The sequence below is a fragment of the Carassius auratus genome, unplaced genomic scaffold (genome assembly GCF_003368295.1).
Source record: "Carassius auratus strain Wakin unplaced genomic scaffold, ASM336829v1 scaf_tig00215209, whole genome shotgun sequence".
Lineage (NCBI taxonomy): Eukaryota > Metazoa > Chordata > Actinopteri > Cypriniformes > Cyprinidae > Carassius > Carassius auratus.
The window spans coordinates 2,501-11,497 of NW_020527986.1; the positions used below are offsets into that span (position 1 = coordinate 2,501).

At 37.1% G+C, this 8,997-nt stretch overlaps 1 long non-coding RNA gene across 1 annotated transcript; it reads right to left on the reverse strand.

Moving 5' to 3' along the window:
- Nucleotides 1-6,312: 6,312 nt before the first annotated feature.
- LOC113094001 (uncharacterized) lies at nucleotides 6,313-7,651 on the reverse strand. The gene is made up of 5 exons (XR_003287958.1): nucleotides 7,589-7,651; nucleotides 7,152-7,258; nucleotides 6,978-7,038; nucleotides 6,566-6,758; nucleotides 6,313-6,390 (listed from the first exon to the last, which is right to left on the reverse strand). It is a non-coding gene; the product is annotated as an uncharacterized LOC113094001 (long non-coding RNA).
- Nucleotides 7,652-8,997: the final 1,346 nt, after the last annotated feature.

Here is an 8,997-nt window from a genome sequence, read left to right on the forward strand (position 1 = left end):
AAGATTTAGTATTTTATTTGTATTCAGTCTGCTTATAGTGGAGCTGTACAGACCGAGTACATTGTGATCATTTGTTTTCCTGATTTAATACTGAAAGAAAGAAAATTGAGAACCAGCACCTTTCTACTTTATACATATCTAAGATTTGGCTTGATTTACCATTTAAATGTTTCAGGATAGATAATGGTTATAATATTGATCTCCAGTGTAGGTGGACATGAAACCTAGATATATTTTGTGTGTTTGATATGGACTCGTTGAGGAGAGAGATGTAGTAATGGTTCACTGTGAAGCTCACACTGAGATGAACCTGAAGAGAAACAATCTGGACCATCTGATCTTCACCAGGAAGAAAAAAGGCTTTTAAAGTTTGTTGTTTGCAGAAATCACAGTTATATCTGACATGAGAATAACGGCGTGAAGTTAGGAGAAACATTTTAATGAAAATAAGTTATTAATTAGAAATAATAATGATTGTTGACTTTCTTTCAAACCTTGTCTGTTGGTGTAAAAACAGCCCTGGCCAAACGCCCCCAGAGGGCATCACTTCACACTTTGATAATTACTGGAGTCATAGGTTAAATTGGGCCTGAGCTCAGCTCCGTCTCCTTCAGCACCAAATATTGTTATTCCACTTGAATTATTTTTCATCTCCTGGTAAATACATGGCATATGAGACTGGATAATTATCAAGACTACACAGAGACACCCAGACTACATGATTTATCAGACGTCATAATGATGGGCTCATTGTGCTGTCTAACTCTTTATCCAGCATACGTGAGGATTTGGTTTAATTTACCTCAGATAAATAAGATACGTAATTATTCAAACACAACCTACAACTTTCATTTTCTAATGTGACTAATGTAGCCTCGCTCGCACAGTTTAGTTTTTCATTTGATTTGTCTGCTAAGCCCATAGCTGCCAACTCTCACGTGACGCCACACATCAATTTTCTCACGCACAGTAAAATCACAAAGAGAAGAGGACTCAGAGACCGACAGACAAGACAAGGCAGGATACTTATGTTATAAAAACTAATCTCAATCTCTCAGATTCTGTCAATTTAATTTAGAAATTCAAGCAATAAATACAGTTTTGGCGCTTGTAAATGTGACGTGACAGATCCCTGTAGTGGCACGTGAACGGATGATCTCTAGCTAATGAACAAAGTTAAATACAGTTGTTGTTATAATAAATAAAAAAACACATTGTATGTCTTTATTTGTCTTGAGAAAAATGAATGCCTATCTTGTGTAGCCTACATAATATTTATCCAAATGAGTCAATATTGAATCAAATCACAAGCACTGAACTGAATTGAAATCATAAAAATAAAAATCAGAAATTGCACCATGGAAACAATATAAATTGTTGTCACTAAACCTAATACAATCCTGATTAGTTACAAAAATGTTCAGATTTTTTTTTACACCAATTTGATATTTAAAAATAAAATATTTAAAAAGTATATAATTATCTAACATCTGACTAATTCAAAATTAACCTCAAAACATTAAATGCTAAATGGTGGTTATATATAGGTCTATCTAGCATTACACAAACATTAGTCCAGAAGGTCGTCTCTCAGTGACTGAACAGCCTGACGCGTCTTACAATTCGACGTTGTTTACAATGTTATCTGACATTACACGTGTCTGCTTCATTAGAGCCTGTTGTGAGGGAAAAGCTTAACGTGGTTTAATCATAAAAATCAATCAGGAAAAGTTTTTTCATGCACTCAGTTGTAGCATGCAGTCCAGGATGGTCCCAGAGCATGAGCGGGAGCTTTTTGATCAAATAAATGTGTTGTCCCCCTGACACCTGGCCCTCTCCAGTGCCACAGCTGTATGGAGAACAAGAATTGAGGCAGCTGTGTGATAGTCTGCCAATGAACTACTGTAGTGTCAAAACAAGGTTTCAGGGACTACAAGGAAAACCCAAACATGACAATTAAAGAGGTCTTCTGAAATTAAAACACACAGTAGATACACTGGGCTGTGAGCACAGCTGAATGTGAAAGGGGATTTTCAGCGATGAATATTATTGTTACACCGTTGAGAAATCAGCTGAAGATTGTCAATGTGTCCTCTTTGATGTTGGTAAAGTTAGTGGGTCCACCACTAGAGATGTGTAACCCAACTCAGTTTGTTAGGAAGTGTGTGATGACAAGGAGGTCAGCAGACCATGCTGTCTGTAGACAAAGACAGCATAAACCAGAGGAGCCTGCATTTACTCCTATTTGGAAGCTGATGAATGCATGAATTGTAGTATGTGAATAAGTAAATGTGATGTATTTAAAGTGTAAACTGTTATGTCTGCACACGTCACACATCTGAACAAGTGTTGTTCGGGTTGTTTCATAATGCATTGTACTGTAAAAAATAGCCCCTTTGGTGTAAAACACATTAAGTCATTTTATGGCACGATCTTTAATGGTGACGTAAATAAGGGCTCCCCTTCCCTACAAAAGCCAATTTAACCACTGACTGTAGTTACCATGTTCTGAACATCACATCCTGTCTTTTCCCCCAGATCTAATTCTATCTAGATGGTTCAATAAAAATACTTGAACTTTATATCTAAAGATTACCTTAACTAAGCACCAGCAAGCTTGTTAGCTAGACAGTTAGCATCAGCTAACAATATTTACTTCAGTTTGGTTATGAAGAAACATCCATATCTGTCTACTCGGCTAGTTAATCCAAACTATTTAAAAATGTATACTGTTGATAAACAATATAAAAAAAGACGTCACATAGGGCTAATAAAGCTGTTGTCGTTAATTTGTGTTATTTTAATGTGTCGTGTTTTTTTTTTTTTTTTTTTTTTTTAACGTTAACGTTACCTAAAACATGAGTGACACTGATTGATGTGTCTGACTTCACGCATTTTCAGTGAGCTTGAATAGATCACTCTTTACAGCAGATTTAGCTCACAAACAACTAACAGTTTTGACCTAAATATGATTTTCAGTTTCAATAATTAATCCTATAATTCGACATTAATAACTTACTTTTAGCAGCATCAGTCGCGCGCTCACAAGATCTCCCGGTTGTGAATTCAGTTCACTGGAGACTCGCACTAAACGGTTCATTTGAATCAGTGAGATGTCGACTCGAGAACAGCTGCAATCGAATCATTCTAATCCCTGAATGAATCTTTTGGTGCGGTTTAAGCATAGACAGTAAAATAATCAGTTCGTTCTTGAATCAGACACCGCTTCTGCGTCTCAGAGCACGTGATATATTATAAGGAGTAATGATATGTTTTATGAAATGTAGTTAAGTAAAAGCAGTGGTGTAGATTAAAAAGTCAAATAATATCTTTCAGCTTGCAGTTGGGATTGAGGATAGCGAACCTTGTTCACAGAGGCTACTTAAACTAGCTCTGCCCCACAACATGTGAATCAGCTGTTAAAAATGACTAAAGATATCTGATTCTTGATCTGCTTCAGTGATGCAGATGATAAAATCTCTGTCATGTTCTTTCTGACGCGATCGACCAGGGCTACATCAGAAATGCATTTCTTTTGAAAGAAAATGAAGGAAATAATCAAAAAGTTGAAAAAGTATCGGGTAGGTTCAGGGTAAGTTGGGGTTTATTGTCCCAATAAGATGACGTCCATTTAATATTTTAAAATTAAAATGTACACTCAATCATTTATTAATATAATAATATAAGTTATTATTGCATACTATTTTATAATACACTACAATACTGAGGTGCAGATAATTGCCTCTATTTGCATTAAGTAATATAAATAGCAGAAAATCCTGCCTTTTTAACATTGTATGAATAGAATCTATAGATATTTGCACTTTTATCTATAGATAAAGCTGCTGCTTTTTTTTGAAAACTGCAAGATTATGCCGGCGATGCAATGTTGCCAGATGTTGCTATTAAAATAAACAAAAAATATATCAATAAATAAAATAAACTAAATTATTTCAAATATTTTGGAAATTAGATAAAATGAAGTTATCGCTGACCCTAAACCGCAACTTCCTACTTTATTAACTTTCTAAAGTGTTACATTTAGTGCAAAAACAAGTCAAAAACGCTTATAATAGCTGGATCTCGCTCAGTCACAAATCTCTGAAGACATCGTTCACTTCAGAAGAGTCTCGCAGTGATCACAACGGCCGCTAAACATCATGAATTATACATGCAGACGTTCATATGAGGAGTTTAGCAGCAAATTAGTCAATCAGAGAACAAATGTAATTTTCGAACATGAAAAATTTACCCAGGTCCGGACCTCGGTGGACCTCATAGCTGGCTACTTCATGAATTATTAGATTGAAATTGAGTTATTTTCACTTATTCCAACAAACCTGAATGCAACTTTTAAGTGATTGATGATGATCTCAATCCAATATTCGTAAAATCAGAGTCACAACCCTGTTCCTGAAGACACCTCAACTTTGCAGAGTTTGGATGAATCTCTCTTATCAAACACACTTGATTCAACTCATCAGATCATTAGTAGAGCGATCTGTGATGTTAGCTGAGTGTGTCAAATAAGAAAGAGCTCAAAATATACAGAAACAGTGAAGAGAAACACAGGCCTACTGTATAAAATAGAGTAAATAAAACAAAAACACGGTAAAATACTCACTTAATCTTTCTAGATGCTTTGATCACTGGGCAGCAGCCCTCAGAAGACTTTCTTCTGAATAATGATATTTCCTCAGATTAAACTCATCCAGATCTTCTTCTGAGTTCAACAGCACAAACACCAGAGCTGACCACTGAGCAGCAGACAGAGAGACTCCAGAGAGACAACAGAGATCTGTTCTGTTCAGGTATGTTTGTACTTCCTGCTCTAGTGAACGATCATTCAGTTCATTCAGACAGTGGAACAGATTGATGGATTTCTCTGGAGAGGGATTCTCCCTGATCTTCTGTTTGATGTATGCAGCTGTTTCCTGATTGATATCAGAGCTGCTTACTGTCTTTCTCAGGACGCCTTGTAAGAGAGTCTGATTAGACTCTAGAGAGAGACCTAGAAGGAACCGGAGGAAAAGATCCCAGTGTCCGTTCTCACTCTGTAAGGCCTTGTCCACTTCTCTCTTCAGTAAACTGATCATTGGTGACCTGAACACATTCTTCAGTCCTGTGTTTTGTTCAGAAAAGGACAGCAGCTTGAATAAAGCAGCAAGAAACTCCTGAATACTTAGATGAACAAAGCTGAACACCTTCCCCAGCTGCAGTCCAGACTCCTCTCTGAAGATCTGGGTACAAACTCCTGAGTACACGGACACTTCTCTGACATCAATGCCGCTCTCTTTCAGGTCCTCCTCGTAGAAGATCAGGTTCCCTTTTTCCAGCTGCTCAAAAGCCAGTTTTCCTAGAGACAGAATAGTCTTTCTAGCCTGATCAGGATCGATTTCATATTTCCCATCATACTTCTGTGTCTTCAGTTTGGTCTGAAAGATCAGGAAGTGTGTGAACATCTGTGTGAGAGTCTTGGGGATCTCTGCACTCTCTGCTTTACCCATCATCCTCTCCAGAACAGCGGCTGAAATCCAGCAGAAGACTGGGATGTGACACATGATGAACAGACTTCTTGATGATCGGATGTGTGTGACGATTCTATCAGCCAGACTCGGATCATTTATTCTCTTCCTGAAATATTCCTCCTTCTGAGGGTCGTTGAATCCTCGTACCTCTGTGAGCTGGTGGACACACTCAGGAGGGATCTGATTGGCTGCTGCTGGTCGAGAGGTGATCCAGAGGAGAGCAGAAGGAAGTAGGTTCCCCTTGATGAGGTTGGTCAGCAGCACATCCACTGAAGCTGATTCTGTCACATCAGACAAGCTCCGACTGTTTTGGAAATCTAGACGCAGTCGACACTCATCCAGACCATCAAATATGAACATGATTTTGTAATCCTCATAATCTGCTGATTTTAATTCTTTGGTTTCTGTGTGAAGGTGGTTTAGAAGATCCACAAGACTGAGATGTTTCTGTATCAAGTTCAGCTCCCTGAAAGGAAGTGGAAATATGAAATGAACGTCCTGATTGGCTTTTCCTTCAGTCCCAGTCCAGAATGAACTTCTGCACAGAGACTGTTTTTCCAATCCCAGCGACTCCTTAGGTCAGCCACAGTTCTGATGGGTTTTGTCTTGTCCAGGTGAGGTTTAAATATGTCATTGGCAGTTGATTGGTGTCTCCTGTGTCTCTGGTCTCCTGGACACTGTCTCAATCTGTCTCACCTCATGTTCATTATTGACCTCTCCACTGCCTCCCTCTGTGATGTAGAGCTCTGTGTAGATCTCATTCAGACGTGTTGAGTCTCCATGATGGACAGTCCTTCACTGAGTCTCTCATATTTATCCTGTAGTCTGGATCTGAGTTTTTGTTGATACACAGGCATCAGTTCTGAGCAAAGGAAATAATTGTTGTTATTGACAGAGCAATATATTAGAAATGTATTTTTAGGTTTGATATGTTAGATATTAGATTGTGTCGTGACATTCAGGAACATTAGTGACTGAAGACCAAGAAGGATGATAATAAAAACACAGACTATAATCTGCTGATCCAGAGCTCTTACTGGTCTGTAGTGTGTCAGCGAGGTCTGTCTGGTTCATCTTCCTCAGGAGGAGCAGTGTGATCTTCAGAAGACCCTCTCTGACTCTGTTATGACCCTCATCATCAGAACGGTCTCTTTCAGAGCATTCTGGGTAATCTGGACTCAGTAGTCTCTTAAAGCTTTTTAACTCAGAGATGATTTTGTGCTCAAGCTCCTGAAATCATAGTAAATATTCAAACAATAAACCTGCATTCAGTCACAGAGAAGGTGAAACCAAAGGATCATAGTGGCCTATAACTTATCTTACGAGTGTGTAGGAAATAAAATATTAATATTACAGATAGAATTTAACATTTAGTACTTTTACCCAGAGGGTCATTGTGGTTGGATGGACACACACACACACACAGACACACACACACACAAAACCAACCTTGAAAATGGAGTCTAATTTCTTCTTTGCTGTATGTGATTCTCGTCCTTTATGTTTTTGACTGTAGTTAAACAAATATTTAATATTTTTGTAAACATGTAGTAATGCATACACATCAGTAAATTAAAGAATATAATGAATATCATATTTCTCATACTGTAAACTACACAGCACCTCAGATCAGCAGATGTGTCTCCAGAGCTGAATGAATTGGTTGACCCATTGACCGGTCACTCTTGATGGACACACAGCTGGGTTCAGGAGATTCATTCTGACACAGACTGAAATATAACAGAAATACAAACTGTTTCTGTAAATCTCACTCTGCTCTGACAGAAACACATTCACCGTTTCAATCTCTCTTTAGTGTTCATCTTTCACTTGAGGAGTCTGTTGTGACTTGAGAGTTAAAGACTAAATTATTATTTTTCTATGAATAAAAGGAATCCTGTCCCATGTGCTCTTTTCATTCATATATTACAGAATAAAATGGACCAATACACACATATAGATAAAGACACAGACACATCCAGCAAAGCAACAGAGACAGCTGGTGACAATATCCATAACACACCACAGCTACAGTAAATATGAGACTCATAATATCTCACCTGGACTCAACAGAAGAGTCTTCCTCTCTGCAGAGATCTGAAACATCCATCGCTGGGTTTTTCTCACAGACACATCCATGTGTTCAGATAAATCTGATTCACGCCCTGAATCTGACTATAAATGAAAATGATATTGTAGTGTGCATTTATCGTTTCTGAACATTATAAATGTGAAACATTTCAGGTTTTCTCACCTCTTGACTGTCTTTATCTGTGTGTCATGTTCTTCAGAGAGATTCATCTGGAGGCCATGGTTTAATCTAAAAGCAGATCCAGATGTTGATCACAGAGTCAGTTATGAATCAGAGATTAATCAATCTCAGTATCAGACATCAGAACTGACTTGAAAAGTGTATTCTTCACATTTACACAGAATCAAATTACAAACAAAGAGCATAACTAATTCAGACAAGCACTGTGTTAAAATGAAAGTAAAAGTTTAATCTGACGATTTACAGACTCTGTGTTTTATCTCATTGTTCATTTAAACAAATATCTGACACTGGCTTTTTTTTTGTACTTCACTTTAAACCAGTCAGGATTGATTTTAGCTATCAAAGATGATTGTTAAATCGTGATACTCACTGTGTGTTTTTCTCTCTTAATGTAGTTTATTTCCTCATACGATAAAACAGACCCGCTGTAATAGTTCACTTTCATGAGTCACCTGACAAGGAGGAGTTTAAGAGTCAAAAACTAACCATAAAGTGTTTAAAATCTACTCTTAGAATTTAATATCAGTATTTAATATTCAAAGTTATAACCCATGAATTGATTTCCTTCACAGACACCACAAATAATTGAATTATTAGTGAAATGTCAGTTACCTCAAATACAATGAATCACTCAATTGGTTCTCACTGGGAAACAGAAATTACTCTTTAACTGACTAGTATTTTTGTCTTTTGTCACGTGACAACAGCATTTGATAGATCAATTAATTTACAAGCTTCTTTACAAACAGGTGCAGTTATTATTTTACTCACTAGAAGTTATTAAATTCACTCATTAGAATCCTTATATATATATATCAGTGGGTTTCCAATTTCCAAAACCAAAAAATCTTTACTTATTTATTTTTATTTATATTGTTAAAAGCTTTCGTTTAGTATTATTTATTTGTGTAGTTATTATGTTCACATACGTCTGTAAATGGTGCTTTGCATGTAATGTCACCTCTTTGTATGCAATATTGACATTCTCTGTAATTTTATCTTTGGTACTTGCCATTAATAATAATTATAGACTAATCAATTATCTTTCAGGCTCAGACTGCAATTGGTACGCCAGGGCCTGTCTACGCCCATATAATACATTCTCTGCAACGCTTAGGGTCTGTGTATTTTGCGCATGCGCGAATGAACGAATCAACTCCCTCGAGACGACTCGTTCTTCCCGAGTCACATTAA